Source organism: Myotis nattereri, assembly GCF_964212035.1.
Source record: "Myotis nattereri genome assembly, chromosome: 15".
NCBI lineage: Eukaryota > Metazoa > Chordata > Mammalia > Chiroptera > Vespertilionidae > Myotis > Myotis nattereri.
The window spans coordinates 15,605,413-15,625,353 of NC_138090.1; the positions used below are offsets into that span (position 1 = coordinate 15,605,413).

General features: G+C 44.6%; 1 long non-coding RNA gene across 1 annotated transcript in view; it reads left to right on the forward strand.

The window, feature by feature from the left end:
• The window catches only part of LOC308530961, a 628,987-nt gene that overhangs the window by 551,317 nt on the left and 57,729 nt on the right, over positions 1–19,941 (forward strand). Inside the window, exon 7 of the long non-coding RNA XR_013996880.1 lies at positions 2,767–2,828. This is a non-coding gene — a long non-coding RNA (uncharacterized lncRNA). The remainder of the gene's footprint in view (positions 1–2,766; positions 2,829–19,941) is intronic.

Genomic DNA, 19,941 nt, shown 5'->3' on the forward strand with positions numbered 1-19,941 from the left:
ACATTAACAATGGGGGCAGGGGTAGGGGGTGGGTCTGAGGGGCCTGAAATGACAGAATGAGGGACACACAATAGGATGGCCGTGACTCTGAACAAATAAATAAAACATGTGAATCACGGTCTCTGCTCTACCTCCCTTCCCCCTCACCCCCCAACTGTGATTAAATTTGCTGTGGTCATTTCCCAAATGTCTGCCTGATAAAAAAAAAAAAAAAGAAGAAGAAGAAGAAGAAGAAGAAGAAGAAGAAGAAGAAGAAGAAGAAGAAGAAGCAGTAGCAGCAGCACCCAGAGCCTCTTCCCACACCGTGGCTGAGAGTGAGGCCCTTCCTGGCGCTGGCCGTCTCCACCGCTGCCAGTCACTCCTGCCAGCACCGACACGCGTGCCGCTTTCATCAGCGAAAGGCTCCACGTCTGATTGCTGTCCTCCCCCAGCCCCCGCAAAAAGAGAGGAACAAAACCGAAACTACCAGCCCTGTAACACCAACTCTGCCCCCTTAATAAACAGCTTCCCAGACGACCCCCAGCATCACACTGAAGCCCCAGGCGCCCGGGGCTCAGTAATGGGATTTCTCATACCCCTTCCTACCACCACCAACGCGGCTTCCCAGCAGCCTATTGAATGCACAGGAGGAGAAAAAGAATACATTTTAATAAATCGAGGGGAAAAATGATTTGGGTCTTGCAGCCCCGTTCTTTAGTAATAGAAAAAGGTGAGGTTGTTGGGGGGGAGAGAGGAGGGTGATTTAATATTGCAAGAGATAATAGCAACTATGTTAATATCCGGAATTTTCAATATACCATAAGTACATTTTGTTTTTCCTTTTAGCACGATTTATAATTAAAGATTTTAATCTGGCTTCACATTGAGTTAATAAGCCCTTTGATTGATTAGGATTCATAAAATTGCCATTTCCCGCTGATGCTTTGTGTTTCTGGGGATGTTCTTTTGAAAAGCTGGGTTAAGGTGAATAGGAAGCAGCCATTGTTTAGGCTGAGCTGTGCCAATTCTGGGAACTCGGAACTGCTTTATTCAGAGTTTGTCCCCTGCAATATCTTGTTGTTCAGCCAAATTAATGCAGATAGGATCTGCTGGGCTACAGTTTAGCCGCTTTTAGGGGAAAACTTTTTTTTTTTAATTATTATTATTTCAGCAGGTGTTCCATGCAATTTCTGCCTCTGTTTTCTAACCTGTTCTTTGGCTAAAATAAAATGAAAACCATGATGAAATAGCATTAAATTGATAAATAGAATGTTACAAACTGCTCCCAAGATAAAAGAAAGGTACAAAACCAAACACACAGGAATGCAGCAAACCCAAAAAAACTGGGCCTCCATTTTTCTTTTAAAAATTCAACTTCAGAGGCTGTGCAACCAATAAATTATCCATTTGCATTAATGGCCAGTAGTGCAATATGTGGGAAGTGTCCTCCTTCAGCTCAAGGGATGTCTTCGAAATGTAAACACAAATGAATAAATAGGAGAGAGAGGCTGAGGGAGGGAGGCGGGGAGGCAGCGTGCTAATGCTGTTTGTCAAGTTAAATAATATCGCCTGCCACCCCCTCCTTCCAAAACCAAACCCAAATTAACAGCAAAACCTAGAACCAAAGATAAATCCCGTGAAAGAAAGAAAATGTGAGAAAGAGCCGGTGATTTGAAGCGTCCCGTCAGAGGGCCCCTTTTCTCCAGTTCATTGTAGCCTGCGTGTCTATAAGGGAGTGTGTACAAGAGAATTCTTTTTCCCCCTCCTTATTTTTAGCAGAGGGGGGAAAAAGTGACTCTCTCCAGCTTCCGAAGGGCCTCACTGTGGGGACTGAACCAGAGCAAATTCCCTTTGTGTTTCTCGCTCTGAAGGGACCTGCTATTGTTGAACGCGGGGCCTCCTGTGAGAGCCAGCCAAGCTGTGGGCTGTGGCCTGTGGGCTAAGCCTCTTCAGATAACACTCAACTTGTTTAGGGATCGATACTGCCTCTCCTCCCCTGTCATCCACCCCAATTTACTTGGCTCGACTAGCGTTTTCATATCCTTGTATTATCATTCAGATGTGTTTTAAATGCACACAGTTTTCAGGCTTAGTGAGGAAAACTAGAAGCCATGTGCACGGCATGTCCAGCCCCAAGGCAGCGCCCAGAAAGCCTCTCCCAGGGGGGCTGGGAGGTGATGCTGGGCTCACTGCTCTCCCACATCGTCACCTGGGAGTCTGCCTGCCTTCCCTTCCTAACGTGAAAACCCCGTCTGGATGCCTGTGTTGCCAAAGACCTCGTCCCAGCCAGCATGTTCAGTCCTTTTCTTACTCCATCCCCATCACAATCCTCGTCAGCCCCCTGCATGGTGGTCTCTCCCCTCTTTCCCATGCCCCCCCCCTTTCCCTTGAGGTTTTGGTTTCTGCCATGAAATAGCAAACACCAGCACAAAGTAGATAGCGGCCATACCCGCAGAGTGAAACGGGTTTGGGTTTCCAAACAGACAGCGATGTCGCTACCTACCCCAGGAGTCCTTGCTTTGCCATCACTGACCTCATGAATCCCGGACCGGCAGGCCTGATTGGTGGGCTTTTGAACGTGACTAATGAAGAAAATTTACCCTCGGTGGGGGGAGGGAGGGAAGGGAGGGCCCCCCCTCCCTACCACTAGATAGAATGTTTCCTGATGCATTATATTTTTTACAAGAAAAAAAAAAAGGAAAAGCCTAACACACATATTTGTGGCAATGTGGAAATAAAATAAATTTAAAACAAACTCCCTCCACCTTTTTCTTTTTTCTATCCCAGGTCCTCAACAATGACAGCAGAGAACGAATAATTCCCGGTGCAGTGTCTTACATCCGTTAAAGGTACCTTTGAATGAATGTCAGCTCCTTTCTACCTTAGTGCCAGCCGATCGATGCTTCATTAGGGCCGAATTGTCTTTTGCCCATGCAACCTTGAAAACAGTCCCTTTAATTACCTGTGAGGAAGTCGGGGACCCTCTTTTTTCCCTTCTACCTCCCTCCCCCCTGCCTTCTTCAGCAGAAGGCTCAGGGAAGTGGGGGTGGACAGGTGGGGGGTCACTCACGCACATTCACAGTCAGTACATCACTCCTTGATGGAGAAGCTGGGAGGAGAAGAAAAGGTGGGGCCACGGGGGAGAAACAAAAGGAAAAGAAAGACATATCAGACCCTGAGGTGAGAGGGCAGGGTTCAAGTCCAGACTACAAATCTATTGAAGAGCTTTCAGCCAGGCAGGCCTCCACTTGACTTTCTCATCAGCCAGCTCTGTGGATTCTCAGCTGTTCCCTTCACACCACCACTGCTCCTTGCATCTCCCTGCTGCTAATTACCCAGGGTTTCTAAATAAGGCAGAACCAGGCGCTGCTAGGGACCCCAAAGGATTCTGGATGGGCTTCATCCAGGTCACAAGAAAAAGGGGGACCTGTTGGCTAAATATTTTAGGGGGATCGGGGGAGAGACACAAGGAGCAGCACAGCTTGATATCAACCCTCCCATCAAAACCAGACGGGTTCCAAATGATTGTAGGCTTGGCAAGTTTGAGTCCCAGAAGAAAGTGCATAAATAATCTTATTTGTTATGCACTATTGAAAAATTCAGAAAGATTTTAAATTCAAGTGATAATCTGGTCATCCTGAGGGATAGGCTTGTATTTAACAGCCAGGAATTTTTACCTATTCAATTATGATGAGAAGTATTCTAATAAAGCCGAAAACCTCAGCAGAGGAATGTTAATCACCTGTGCGTGCCCTGTTGGCCCGGTATAGAAAAACATACCTGCCTAAGCTGAGCGTCCTCCTAACATGTAATGTAGTATGGTGTTTGGAACCCCTTCCTATCAGAGCTCCCCAGGCACCTGGGTGTACTAGTATATGGCAAAAAACTACAAAACTCATCTGATCTTCTCTCCAGTGACCATATTTCTATCCAAGCAAGGAGTCAGGGGTCAGGGGTCAAAAATTTCCCCTCAAATTTACACAACAGACTGCAATTACATTGCACTACCCCCTTCCAGTCCCCCACCATGACCTCTCCGCCGCCCCCCCTCCCCCCCCACGCACAGATTTTGCAAGTTTAGGGTTCTCAGATAAAATACAGGATGCCAGTTGAATTTGAACTTTAGATAAACAAGAAATAGTTTTTTAGTATAAGTATGTCTCAAATATTGCATGGGACATACTTGTACTAAAAATTATTTGTTGTTAATCAGAAGTCAAATTGAACTGGGCATTATGTATCTTGATGTTCTCTGGCAACCCTGTGTAGAGTCCTCTCCAATGCAGATATTTCCTGCAAACAAATGAGGCAGCAATGATTTTTAAGTCACTTTAAAAATACATAAATATAAAAGGGTTTATTTGGATATTTTCGGGTCCAGCTGTAATGGGGAAACATAAGCTGTTTTACTGTGTTCAAGTGCCCTGCTCTGTCAAGGGTCATCTCATTTAGTCTCCACCAGTTCAAGAGGTTACAACGGGCAGGTGCCTGGCCATTTGGCTCAGTTGTATCAAAAAAAAGGACTCTGGATAAAATCGTCTCTAACCAGTTTATGCAGGCTTGAGCCACGCTGTCATCAGCCTCTTGCAGTTCCAGTGTCTCAGCCCAGTCCTGTGAGACTGCATCTGAGGCATGTGCCTATCACCCCCACCCACACCCCCCCAAAGGCTTCACGCAGGCCCGCATCTTCTGGTCCAGTGAGAAGCAGCTGCCTTCATGGGAGAGGGAGGGTGTATCCTGCATCCTTGCTCAGCACTTGACCTCAGTCAGGACCCTGTGATGTCTCCACATGATGCTAAAATAATCACCAGACAGGAGAGCAGGAGCCCAGGGCTGGGAGAGGAGGCAGAGGGGGAAGGGGACACACACTGCGTCTGCGCACGGTCAGCTGTGCTGTGGGAAGTCCTTGTGCTCAAAAGTGTCCCATGGGAGGAGAAGGAGGATGGAAGCACCCAGGCCTCACTCCGTGTGCAGGGTGCTTGTGCTTGCTCTCGGCTGGGAGGCCCGAGGGCATGCTCAGAGCCTCTGTTTAGCCTGCCAAGTAACTAGAAGAGTTATGTTCCTATGTATGTGTGACTACATGTTATTAACACTTTGTATGGGGCGGGGGAACAATGTTCAATCTCACATAAGTTTGCTCACTTATAAACATTCATAAAGATGAGACTGTGTTTCAGGATGCAGATGGTGGGCAGGTAGTGGGTAGAGAGTGAGGGTCAGGCTGACCTGATTCTCCCTGGTGGGCAGAGGGCAGGGCTGTGGTTTCTGGGGAAAGCAGAGGAAGGGTGGTCTTTGTGGTGGCTGTCACCATCTATTCCAGTGATGGCGAGCCTATGACACGCGTGTCAGAGGTGACACGCGAACTCATTTTTTTTGGTTGATTTTTCTTTGTTAAATGGCATTTAAATATCTAAAATAAATATCAAAAATATAAGTCTCTGTTTTACTATGGTTGCAAATATCAAAAAATTTCTATATGTGACACGGCACCAGAGTTAAGTTAGGGTTTTTCAAAATGCTGACACGCCGAGCTCAAAAGGTTCGCCATCACTGGTCTATTCTGAAATTGCATCTCATTTGCCTGGATCCAGATCCCCTACATTTCTGAAGCCTAAGCAAAGCAGGACATGCCGCCCCTTCTCGTGAGCATGGCCCCCAGCTCACACCGGTGTCCACACTGGCCTCAGACTGTGAGCACGTGGATGGATTCTGCAGGAGGCTGATTCAGGAAATGTGCAAATAGCTGCTCCTGGTCCTGGTTGCAATTAAGGTGTATGTTTATCAAGCAGTGTAGGTGATGTTGAATAGGTTTCTGAAATGCTATTTCTTAAGGACGAAAAAGAGCAAGTGGCCAACAGATAATTGCAAAAGAAAATAAACAAAATAGAAACAAACTCATAGAGAAAACATACTTACATCTATTAGAGAGGAGTGGTTGGAGGGCTGGGTGGAAAAGGTGAAGGGATTAAGCAAAAAAAAAAAAAAAAAAAAAAAACTCTCACAGAGAGACAACAGTGAGAAAGGGGTGTGGGGTGAGGTGGGAGAGGGTAAATGGGGGATTAATGGTGATGGAAGGAGACTTGACTTGGGCTGGTAAACATACACTACAATATATAGATGATGCGTTATAGAATTGTACACCTGAAATCTGTGTAATTTTATTAACCAATTTCACCCCAAAAAAAATCAATAAAAATTTTAAAAAATATCACTAAGTGATATATAGCATATAATTTGGAAAGCTTTCAAAACAAACAAAAAGGAAAAGAGGAAGAAAGAAAAAGGAAAGTGTGGTGTGACTTCTTGGGAGGCAGCGAATGGCATTTTCTCCAGAGGAGAAAAGAACTACGATTCTTATTTTCCACCCGTTGACAGATGGTGAAATGACTTATCCGTTTTCTCTGTTAGGATAGGAAGGTAAGAGCATTGAACTATCTTCTTAGAAAATCTTGGTGAGACCATAAGGTAGGATTTGAGATCTTCCAGATCCTGAAGAAAAGAAGGGTTATCTCCTGTATAGAGTTTCTTATTGTCAGAGAAAACATATCTTCCCTGAAAGATTATAAAAGTGACCTTAGCTATTAAAAAAAAAAGAAAAGAAAGAAAAAGGTTGTACCTGCAAGACGATGTTTTGTTTCATTTTTACTCACGTCGGAGTGTAACTAGGCTGAACAGCCTCGGAAGCCATTATTCCTGGGGGCTGTTGATGCCTTTGTCCTCCTGGGCCCATGTCACAGCAAAGCCCGGCGCATGTCACACCAAAGAAAAATGCACCATGTTTAAATGCAATGTGTCTGCACTGTAATTTATGACTATGAGGTCCAAAAACCTCACCCTAATGTGAGTCACTGAAATACATAGCTTGTAGCTGCATAGGCAGAGGTGATTAACATCTGTAATATTTGGAATATAGGCTTCTGCTCTCACAGCATGGATATCCATCGCGGAGTCTGTGAATCCCTCCTTCTATTCACAGAAGTGAGTGTGCAGAGAAACACAGTGTCTGTATATACTGGGCATCAAAAAGCAATTTCTTGCTGCAGTGAGTTTAATGTATTCAGTAACCTTCTGTTTATTTGGGTATTATTTGCTGGAAACACTTGGAAAGCGTTGGCGTAAGAGTGTAGGAAAACCCAGACCCAGTGTTGATCCCGAGCTTCTCTCTTCACAGCCCAGTGGCCCAGACACACATGGGCAGACGGCGGGAGAGCCGCCTCCCTTTGCTGCACAGCATCAAATGAGGTCAGTAATGCTGCCTGTGCGCCTTCGTCTTTTATTGTCCATGTTATCGAGGAAACCTATAAAAGTTCCCTCTTTTGATATCTTGACCCTCTGTGGTGCTCGCATGCTGCTTTGTGGTTTAGAGATTTAAAGAAACAGAGAGGGAAAAGGAGTGAGAGAGAGAATTTGCCTTAGGTGATAAACAGCAGTGTAAGGCCAGTGGCCAGAGAGAGAGAGAGAGAGAGAGAGAGAAGCTACCATAGCAACAAGGGAGTTTGGAAATGTTCGGAGGTTTGGGGGTTTGCCAGAAGAGCTGGGGGGCATATAAATGAGGATGTAAAGTCAGTTTCACCTGATAAAAATGATAAAATTCTGGACATTCATAGACTCACTTGCTCCCTGGCTTGAATGCAGAGACAGGTGTAAGATCTACGTGTCTGTAGGGCCATACGGTCACATAAGAAATGTTTGGAAAGCCACAGGTACACTTGTTCAACTCTCCCAGTTTTCAAAGGCAAAAGAAAAACCTGTTTGATAACATATGTTATTGGTTTCCATTTTTAGTGAGAATTGAAATTAGTTGCTGTCATTCCCCCCCACATACACACAATCTTCCCTGTCAGATCACCCCTTCTCAGGCAGAGTGCATGGCATAGCCGCCCCCCCACCCCCCCGCCACCCCATCTCATCTGTTCACCAGCAGTACTTCTTTGAGTTAGAGGTCTTGGTGCCTTTAGATTCAATGGACATTGTTGGTTTATTGTCCACTCCATATGGCGTGTGATGTACATCTATCCAAAACAGTGTTCTTATTGAAAAAATGGCGAGAGAGGTGCTTGTGTTATTGGGAGTTTGTTTGATAACCAAGAAGAACAGACCTACCTGTTTATTTTTTCCGACTGCTAACCTACATGGTGATTCTAAACTGTCCTGTCTCCACTATGTTAGCCAATGGGCCTGTGCCGGGGAGGGGGGACTTCAGGCCGTGTGAGGAACAAGAACGCTTGTGTAGGACATGGTGACACTTGTGTGTGTCATCTGTTGTCCAGACGTCTCCTCTGATCCTTGCTTTGATGGGAAATTGGGAAAGTGGATTATTTCCTTGGAAAGAAGAAACATTTACATGATTCTTTCAGAGAGATATGATATTAGAAATAAATACTGAGGTTTTTGTGTCTGGAATGCAGTCCATCTGTACTTCTTGTTGGTATACCTTCACACCTGGAGTTTCAGTTTAGTACTCAAGTGGAGGATCACTTTTTCCTCCTTCCTGGACTTTTAATTAAATTTTATTCCAATATTCCTTGGTGAAAATTTTTCCCAACACTTTATAGCAGAGGACAAAGAAGGGCATACGATGAAAAGCTGGAGGCAGTGACATGAAGGTTTTTCCATTTTTTAGTTTAATATGATTAGTGAAAACAAAAACAGTAAAACAGTGATAGAAGTCCTTGAGGTGATGTGTGCTTTTTGCCAGGCAATAACACACTACTCCTGTTCAACCCTCCGAATGTTCTCATGTGGTCACTTGGCTACTCCACCTATTTTCTTCTCACAGTTCATCAGACCAAAAAAAAAAAAAATCAGAATACAGAAATGCCTAGACAATATCATTCCAGAAAACTTGGAAAGCAACGAGGCCAGTGTGTGAAGGCAGGGAGAAAAGTTACTTTGAACAATGGCTTTTCAGTATTGCACCAGCAAATGCCAAACTGTGTGCACACTGAGTATACTATTCTGGGGGCTGATGTGTCTCCGAGACACTCCTGGCCAGCTTTGGGCCCTTTACCACATGTCAGTTTTCCCCGCTAACGTGTAAGAGAAAGCTGATTGTACACCCACATCTTTTTCTGGGATTCCTGAGGCGTGGCTTGGTTGAGCTGCTCCCGGTGTGGAGAGGGACTTGGCCTGGCTGGTCTCAGAGCCCTCAGACCTGGCTTCCCATTGAGCACATTTGTGGCCTCTGTATTTACACGTCTCAGAGGCTGCCCCCTTAAGTCATTAAGGAGTGACTTTAGAGCAGAAATCAAAACAGAAGAAAATACTCCTGAGGTTTGTTCTCTTGGTGCTGAAAGTGGGACTGGGGATGCTGAACTCTGAGCCATCAGCTGCTGAAGTTTTGAAGATAAACATCAGCCAGAAGCATCATATCTACTCAGGGCTTGGCAACTCTGTGCTGAGTAAATTCAATTGGTCGTAACTGAGTCAGGCCTCTCACCTACTCACCCAGCATGTGATGAGATCGATAATGAATTGCTGGTATCCTTTGGATGCCCAGGTCAGATAAACACTAAGACAAATTAACATGAACTTGAGAGGTGGGATTGGCTGATGTTCGCCTTGTAAGTTTATTTCTTTTTCTAATAAAGGATGTCATTGAATTAACCTATGAAAATACACCTTCCCAAATAATAAAACACTGGTCATTTAGTCAAATGCTTTCATTTTTAGCAACAGCCTATTAGTTCCTCCCAACTTGGAGTCTCAAAACACAGTCCTCTGATAAATCCAGAATCCCGTGGGCTGTGCAAAAGTGACTAGAAGGAAACCATGTGCGAATGGGGACAGATGTAGAGAATCTGGCCTAAAGGGTGTCTCCATGTCATGTTGTGGGTATTACTGTAGGTGACACACACAGCAGCATTTCTTAATTATTTATTCTAAAGTACATTAGACTGTTATCAAGACATTAAATCCACGATTTTATAGACAGTTTGGTTTCAGGTGCAATTAAATGAGGTTACACTTTATGCAGATTGAATGCATTGCATTTTATCCCTGTGGTTCATTGACTTCGATGAAACATGGTTATGGCAAGAATCAACAAAATGGTACAAGTGAAGTTGGCAAATGACAACCTTTTGGCCAGTATCAAATGAGGCTGTAGCTCCCCATTTTTTTTTTTGCCTCCAAGAACCTGTGTAATTTTTCCTGATATAAACTTTATATTTTGAAAGGCTATTTTAGCTTACACAAATGCACTCATTATCTAATAATTCACTTTTCTATTTAAAGGTATCTACCCCTGTTGATAGGCATGTCAGTGCTACTGACTGAATTGGCATAACTCCAACAAACCCAAAATAAGGAAGCATAGCATAGGACAGTTGTTTTCAAGTATTGGAACCCACCTCAAGCTCACTCAGTGATGGGGAATTTATTTCAAATGTATAGGAACACCTCATGGAATCCAAGAGCCAACATCAGGAACAGCTTGACCCAGAAATGGGGAGGTGACCAGTACCCCTGGGAGAATTTTCTCTTGGTCTCTTAGTGTAGGTCTATTTGCAGATCTTTATTCTCTCTCAGTAGTCTGCCTTTTCCTGCTACCCTGTCCCCACAGGAATGGAAGATGGCTGTCCACAGTTCTCAAGTTCATATTGCAGCAATGTGAAGGACTGACTGGTCCCCTCAGCTCTGATTCCCCATCTCTGGGGGAGAGACTCTGAGTTGCCCTGCTTGGGTCAGATGTCCACACTGAACTCTTTCCAAGCTGAAGCTGCTCCTATCAGTTCCTAAGAGCCAGTAGTTAAATTTTCAGGATTGGGGGTGAACAAGATGTTCAATACAACTATTATTTGACCAAAAACAATTATAATTCCTCTCGTCTGTTAATTGGCAGCTTTGAAACAGCTCTTGGAGTCGGAGCATGTTGGCATGTTTCTGCCATTCAGAACTACCCCAGCTGGTGACGGGGTGCTTGGCCTTCACCACGGGACAGCATTCAGGTCAAATCCACACCTGGTTGTCAAGGGTTTTCTGTGCCAGACACTGGGGTTATGGAGATGAGTAAAATACAAGCCTGACCCCATGGAGATCATAATAAAGGAATAATAGAGATACTAGTAAGTGATCAGTCATTATGTGGTAGAAAATGCATGTACAACAGAATATATAAAGGGTGGCACCTTAGAAGTCATACATAATGAGCTTATCTTAATCAGTGGAACCTTCTGGAAACATAGATACATGTTGGTAGGGATAAAATCATAGTTAAGAAACTTCTTCAAAAAGTGGTTTACACACCAGTAGCATTGAAGTCATTTTGGCAGTTTTGTGTGCATATTACTGTTTGAGAAGCTCTGGTTTAGAAAACGTAAAAGCCTGCCCTAACTTCTGGGGAAAGGGAAGCAGATTTCCAGCCATGGAAACACATCTTTGGAAGTTCTGGTCACATCTGAGCTGAACTGCTTAGGGAAGATAATTAACCTGAGACACAAGGAGTACATTTCAACTGCCGAATACGAGGTAGCTCTTCCACTTCCCCTAAAATTCCCTCCTAGATTTGAACCTTGGATAGGAAGGGGGTCCTTTGCGATCATTGCTGTTTCATCCCAACTGATGCACCTGCTTCTTTGTAGCCTAATAAGGCGATCTTAGGCCACGTGATGACACACAACAACTCCGTGGGAAATAACCCATTTCCACTGAATTACTATCTAGGTGACAGCATAAAGTTACGGTGCCATTGACCTCCTCAGACGTATGCCACTTTCTGGACTTTTGCTGCAGGCTCTGAGGGCACGTTCTCATTTGTCACCTGGATACTGGGCAGGGACAGAGAGCAGGTTCCTCGATCCTGTCACCTGGTCTCAGCAGGCTCCGAGGAGGCGGCCGGGGCCAAACGGGTTATGTGTCTATGTTGCCCTCTTCCTGCCTTCCAGGTCAGCGTCTCCTACTATTTAAATGCTTTTGAAAATCTTTCAGTAATAACACTCCCTTCTAGAAATACCAGTTCAGAACTTACTTTAGCTGCCTTTCTTATCTGACGATTTTTATACAGGTCTTGCTTTGTCTTTTTAATTAAGGCTGTTACCTTCCGTGGATGTGGTGGGTGCCATGTTCCCTCCGTGAGAGGCTGGTTGAACACATCACAAGAGTGAAACCTGCTGACCTGGCTTCTCTGGAAAGGCCAGAATATTCTTTATTTATCCTGTTCCTGGGCACCAAACTCCCTGATTTCTTTTTCTTTCCTATACAGGCTTTTTTATGAGTTTTCCTGAAAGTAATAGCAAATCTTCTCACCAGGATAGCATTTATTAGCAACCGTTCTGTCCAATGGGCAGAGGGGGTCTAAACAGCAGAATGAAATGTGGACCCACCAATGTCCAGATAGTATAGACCCCCGGCATGTTTGAGTCTATTTTAAAGTAGAGGAAAAGCCACTCGTGCTGCAGCCTCGTTGCGCGTATTGTGTTCATACGACGCGTTGACGCTGTGTGACCTCTCCCTCGGCATGCTCATATTTTATTCTTTGCTGTCCTCAAGGAAACCCTAGCTTATTAATTGTTAAACATGCTAAGGAACAGGGGATTCATTACATGCTGTTCCCAATGCAGAAGGTTGGACAGCCAGATGCCTGTCCGGTATCCAGGAGGTTGACGTTCAGTAATGCATCATTCGAATGCAGCTGGTGTAATGAAGCCGAGGTCCTGGGTGTGATTCCCAGGGTGCCAGTTACCTTGGCTCTCTGGCTGCAGAACATAACTCTGTTCTGATACTGCACTTCAGATGCATGGTGCTGGTCAAAGCGAGACTGAATGAGGGGCTATGACCAACAACACATCATTAGTACCTCAGTAACGAGAACCACAGCACATCCCTTAGTGCTGGTGTGTATGTTGAATCCTTCTGTGAGCCACCCCCAGCCAGATCTGAATCCCCCTCCCCTTTTAATTCCCACCACACGTTTCTGCTCTAATGAAACTTACCACCTCCTGCTTTAGACTCTAGTAATTAGTGTCCACGGACCGTCTTCTCTGCTGGATTGTAAACTCCTTGAAGACATAAACCATATTGAGTGCATTTTTATATCTCCTACAATGCTCTTGCACGCTCAATAAATATTTGTTGAAAGAATGGATAGAAGGATGGATAGTTGGAGAAATGGATGGAATAAATAAGTGTGTACATTGCTTTTGCGAATGTGTTGGCTACTAGCTATGTTGATATTTGTCAAGGACAGATAGCTCAGAGATGTAAAATATAGCGTAATAATGGTGCCTGATAATGATACTACATCTTCCACCAAACTGATAAATCGGATAAGGTACTGTACATTGATGACTCATAATATGCTGGTAATGCATAGAATTTCCCTTCCCACCAACAGAATCAAATCCGCGTAGGTATTTAATTCACATCTAACGCCTCCCTGGGAGACTGCTGCCATTTTAGAGAAAAGGAAACCAAAACACAGAGCAGTCGACTGTTCTGCATAATGTCACGCAGTACATGGAAGGGTCAGTGGAATTAGCGGACATATTCATTATCTATTTTTATGGAACAGATGCCTCAACACTTAGCCACTTAAGGCAACACGCGTTTATGATTTCGTTTCCCTGGGTCAGGAATTTGGGTGCATTTTAGCTGGATACCTCTGACTCAGGGTCTGTCGTAAGGCTGCAGTGAAGGAGTCCGAGAGGGCTGCTGTCATCTCCAGGCTGGACGGGAAGATCCATTTGGAGCCATTAATGGCTGGTCGCTGGAGTCATCAACCGGGCCTTGGGCTTCATCGGGCAGCTTCCACAGGCAGCTCATTTCCTCCAGATGTAAGGCTCCAGGGAGAGTGAGACCAAGCAAGCAAGAAGTCATGGTCTTTTTAAAAATATATATATATTTATTAATTTCAGAGAGGAAGGGAGAGGGAGAGGGAGAGGGAGAGGGAGAGGGAGAGGGAGAGGGAGAGGGAGAGGGAGAGGGAGAGAGAGAGAGAGAGAGAGAGAGAGAGAGAGAAACATTAACGATGAGAGAGAACCATTGATCAGCTGCCTCCTGCTCACTCCACACTGGGGGTGGAGCCCGCAGCCCTGGTATGTGCCCTGACTGGGAATCGAACCGTGACCTCCTGGTTCATAGGTTAACCCTCAACCACTGAGCCACGCCGGCTGGGCAGTCGTGGTCTTTTTGCGACCCACCTCTATTTGATAGATATGAGTCACTAGGCCCCACCTACACTGAGGGGAAGGGGATGACACAGGGACCAAACAGCAGGAGGCACAGGGAACATTGGGTGCTATCCCAGACACTGGTGACCACTGTGGGCCCCCAACGCTCACAGAGGGACCATCTGCTAGCTGCCTCTTGCCTGTCTGTACATACGGTGTTGGGTCAGAAGGTAGAAATCCCAGAAGCCACCTGCCTCAGAAGTGAAATCTCCTTTCTCCATTTTGACAGAACACATAGGCAGATGTGGCTTCTCGCTGGAAAGTTCTACGAACAATCCCTCATATCCTGCATGATATCTAAGCCTCTTACCTTCACCTCCTGAGCTGACTTGCGTAGATGGTGATGGATTTCCGGGAAATTCAAACAAAGGTCTAAGCGTTGCTCTGCATCCACAGTGAACACCTAGGGCCGGGCCCCTCTGAGACAGCAGGGTTGCTTTCCCAATGGGACCAGAGGTGGAAGCGGTGAGTGTGTGGGTGGGAAGAAAAAACCCTCCCTGATGGTTGGTGGCAATGAAACTGTTCTGAAACCAGTTGTCTCTTATGTTGGAAATGAATGGTTCGCATTGACTAGACTCCCCCAGGAACTTACTCCTTTGTGTCTTTTCAAGCGAGGCTTTCGGCATAGACAGAATAAAAAAGATGCGGCATACTGGCCGAGGGGCAGAGGGTGTGCTTAAGCCCCTTTTGCTTCGAATGGCCATTTTCCCTGTAAGTCCATTGTTATTGCCAAATCTCCTTAACTCCTTAAGCAAGATAATGCCATTTTATTAAAGAGCAATTGCTAGATTATTAGCCACCGGGCTTAAAACACTGAAGTGTCATCCTTCTCCCGCTTCCCTTAGCCCAGATCAACATGGTTGAAGCTGCTTCTGAGATGTGAAGTTCACAGCAAGCAGTTCCCTCCATCCCCACTCAGAATTAACCGATAAATTAGAATAACTAAGTGAGAAAGGGTTAGACAAAGGCAGTGTCAAAACGGGAGGCCAGGGCTCGGGTCATTTAGAATATGAAACCAAGCACGGTTTATGTTTTATATTTTATAGGTTTTAAAACAAAGCTAAAGTATAGCATTAAGGATCAAGGTCAGGGTGTTATCTTTTGTGGGGTGAACAGGGTGGGGGTGGCGAGGTCACAGCTTATGCCAAAGACTTGGCCCCTCCTTTCTCTGTAACATTTATTTTCCCGAGCTTCTGTCTAATTAATATAAGGCCTTGCTTGAGCACACTGGCCCTCATTGGGCCTGTCACTCGTTAATCAAGTGACCCTTCTAGCCTTGGGTAATGACCTTGAAAGAATATATCAGCCCATGATGGCGGAAGTGAGGAATTAAATTGTTTCTCTGAATGCTTATGGTCATTGCTGACAATTTATATCTCACAGCTGCCCTGGGCTGGCCATACTGGCCATTGTGCGGCAATCATTTTCCTGGCCGGGAATGGATTGTGTGCCGGACAGGGACCAAGCTGGCCTCCTGTACATCTCCATCTTTATGTTATTTCCCCTCCCCCCCCTTCTTTTAATCACGTCTTTGTTTGAGAGGCAGGGATTGCACAAAGTTAAAAGCTTTGTCATTAAGGCCACCAAGAGCCACAAGCGTGGGGTAAATCCTGTGTCTGGCTGTACCCTGCTTTGTCTCCAAGCTCACTGCTTTCCTCTCTGCTGATGTAAGGCTTAAAAGGGAAGTGTCTTGAGAATTACGTTAGCTCAAAACTCATAAGAAAAAATTACTGGAAATATTAAAAGGCTGCAAAGGGTGTATTGTGTACAAGTGATTAAGCCTAAACCCTTTCTGGGTCTTTCTAAGAGGTCAGGGAGATATTGGCTGCTGGTCCTGAGGGGAATAGGCAAGGATAGGGACTTTCATCCTTTTACCTTTTATAGTGGTATATTTAGACTTAGTGGTATCGTGGCGTACGCTGGTGTACAGCTAAAATCGTACCCTCGTACCAAGATAAATGTTATCTGTACCTGAAATTAAGCACCATACCTCCACTCGGAACCTCTGCACTGCCTTCTCTTTTTCTGTTTGTTCTTCTTAAAACTAAGTAAGTGAATTTCAGGAGCTCTTTTCCAGTGAAAAAGTCTTTTTCGTTGTTTTATAATACTACAGTTGGGTTTGCAAAGGAATTAAGAAAGAGATTCTCCCCATTAGCTAAAATTCAGCAAGTAAATAGCAAACCTTTGCAAAACTCAAGCCACAATGACTGGATTTTGTGCGTGAAGTTTTAGAAGTACAATGGCAGAGCTTGGATTTGTCCTGGGTCTTCTCTTGTATATAGATGTTCACTAGTTATTAGTAAATGCATGTGCTAAAACGTCAAAGAAGAGAAATCACCAACAGGAACCTGCTGAGGTGGGGAGAGAAATAAGTATTTATAAAACCTAAGTTGTTATTCCTTCATCTTGCTGGCTCCTTGCTGGTACCCAGTCTGTTTATTGTTATTGGACAATGCCTTCCATACACAAGGAGGATTCTTTCTCCTGAGGTCTGTATGGCATGGGAGCTTCTGCAGGTCACAGTTCCCTCTCTGTCTTGGGGACTGTTTTTTGCAACCACATTGTGTAGAATGGTTGATGGAAGAGAGGGGGAAATAAGAGCTTCCGCCTAATTGCTCAAGCGTACTGGCCTTCTATGAAAATAGGGCAAATATTTATTCTGCCCTCAGCCCATCGGGGCAAAGATTTGTGTACAAATGTGGAAAACCAAAACTTCTGACAACATAAGGGCAGATGAAGGCAGATTGATAGAATGCATGCTGATCCTAATAAGATTGTCATCAAGATGTTTGCCATTTCATGGGGGATCTCATGGAAGGCAAGGGCCATACTGTTTTATTTTTGGATTCTTTACCACACCAAAATAGTGGTTGACATATAGTAGGCACGAAAAGGGGAAAAAGGGTTTGTTGAGGGAGGAATTCATTCCATGATCCGGATACCTGAGTCCAGCTGGTTCTTCAGCTCTTTGGGAAATGGGACAAAACTAATGGTACCTGGAAGTCATTCTTCCTCCACTGTCTTCCTGTTCCCTCTTGCATGAATGTTTTCTAGTGGAAAGAGTTCATGACTGAAATTCAGAGGCCTCACTTCCAGTCCTGATCACTCAGTTGAGAGTTAACTTTCCACTTCATCCCTTCCCTGGGAGCGTCCCAACAAAGGGATTGGACTTGCTGACCTCCCTGGCTCTCCCCAGCACAGCCTTTCTGTAATCCTAGAGGCCTGCCTCTTTCTGGGAGAGTAAGCCAAGCTACAGGAAGAGAATATGTTTCTGTGTGAAAAATGGTCAGGATTGCACATAGTAGGTGCCCATAAAGATGGCTGGAATTGGTGTGTAGAAGGAATTAAATGACAGACAAGCAATCGCTCTGCTGAAATCCATGTTCATGTTCTGTCTTCTGTCCTCCCCTCACTCACACATTCACGTCAACTACTTACCGTGGCTCCTGGCACAACGCCAGGATGTCATTTTTCCAATCTATAATTATAGTGATAAGGCTACTATTTACCTGAAGAGTTTACAAACTGAAATGATGGAGATCTTGAAAGTTTCATTTGCTTTGTTACCCATGTTCTCAAAATCAATCGATCATCTCCTTTGTGCTGCCAGTGAGCCGGCTGAACTTTCATTTCTCCATCCACTCTTCTGTACTTCCAATGACAGAGGCATTAATTGCTACATCTAAATATTACAGGTTTGGTTAGTTGTTTCTTTTGGTGAAGGGCAGGGTTTTTTTCAAGACAGTAATGTCTTCTTCGTGAGGGCCATGTAAGAGGCAAGGCAAAAATCAAGGAGAGGGAACTTCACGAAGAGGTAAAAAAGAGCAACGTAATCATCCATCTCTATTCTTATTTTCTTTGCCACCCCTTCCTTAAGAATCTACCTATGAAAACAACTGAGCTTTCTTCCCCAGCACCACACAGACTGCAGTGAACTGTGCCAAGCATCAGGGTGAGTGGCCATTGGTGAGGCTGACTGTGCCATCTGGGCATGAGAAAATGCCATGGGTGTGGAGCATGCTTCCAGGTATGTCAGTGAACTCTGCCTGTGGGACAGGGCCACCATATCACAGGGTGACAGCAGCAGCTCAGATGCTGTTAGCAGTGTGCATATCCAGGAAGGGCACGTGTGGTCACGAGTTTGGAAACCAGTGTTAGGGCTTCTATCTGAGTGGTAAGAGCTCTCATTTTACCAGGCAGGGAGTGTGTTTAAAAGTTTTTTGCTAAATGGCTTTCATGTGTTTTTACTGTTTTAGCCTTAATATTTTTTCTTAATTTATTTTATTTATATTTGTATTGATTTCAGAGAGGAAGGGAAAGGGAAAGAGAGATAGAAACATCAATGATGAGAGAATCATTGATCGGCTGCCTCCTGCATGCCTCACACTGGGGATCGAGCCCACAACCTGGGCATGTGCCCTGACCAGGAATTGAATTGTGACCGCCTAGTTCAGAGGTCAACACTCAACTACTGAGCCACACTGGCCAGGCTTAATTTTTTTTTTCCAATCTATATATATAAAAGCCTAAGCGACCATTACAACCGGTTGACTGAACAGCCAGTCAACCGGTCACTATGACACACACTATCCACCAGGCAGCAGACACTCAGCACAGGAGCTGCCCCTTGATGGTCAGTGTGCTCCCACAGCCAACCTCCCATGGTCCTTCCCGCAAGCTGGCTGGTCCCAATCGGCCCAATCAGGACGGGGGGAGATGGCCCTGATCGGTCCTGATCACTGGCCAGGCTGAGGGACTGCACCCATGCACAAATTCGTGCACCGGGCCTCTGGTTGTAAATAATTTCAAATCATTGCATGGGAAGTCATGTATATTTGTTATGCTCTGATCCCAATCTTCATTTATTTATTAAGCACAGATATCTATAAACTGACAATAGGAACTTCTATGAACCATTAGATAACCAATACTTTCATGCAAACTTGCTATAATTTTAGGTAAAGACAAAGGAACTTCGCATTTTCATCAAGGCTTGTGAAATCTTTTTCATTATGGAAAAATACTACCTTTGCAAACCCAGAATTTTAAGGACCCAGGGATGGAAACCTCTGTTTTTGTTGATTTCTTTTAGTTTTTTTTTTTAATTTAAATTCTTTATTGTTTAAAGTATTATTTAGGTGTCCTTCTTCCCCCATTGACCTCTCCCAGCCACCCTCACCCCCCGCACATGCCCTCACTCACCCCACCCCCATCTGTGTTCATTGGTTATACTCATATGCATGCATACAAGTCCTTTGGTTGATCTCTTACCCGCTCACCTTCCACCTTTCCTCATAGGTTGGACAATCTGTTCGATGCTTCTATGACACTGGATCTGTTTTTGTTCAGCAGTTTATGTTGTTCATTATATTCCAAAAATGAGTGAGATCATGTGATATTTATCTTTCTCTGACTGGCTTATTTCGCTTAGCATAATGCTCTCCAGTTCCATCCATGCTGTTACAAATGGTAAGAATTCCTTCTTTTTTAACAGCAGTGTAGTATTCCATTGTGTAGATGTACCACAATTTTTTAATCCACTCATCTGCTGATGGGCACTTAGGCTGTTTCCAAATCTTAGCTATTGTAAATTGTGCTGCTATGAACATAGGGGTGCACGGGTCCTTTCTGATTGGTGTTTCTGTTATCTTGGGCTATATTCCTAGAAGTAGGATTACTGGGTCAGATGGAAGTTCCATTTTTAATTTTTTGAGGAAATGCTGTACTGTTTTCCACAGTGGCTGCACCAGTCTGCCTTTCCACCAGCAGTGCAAGAGGGTTCCTTTTTCTATGC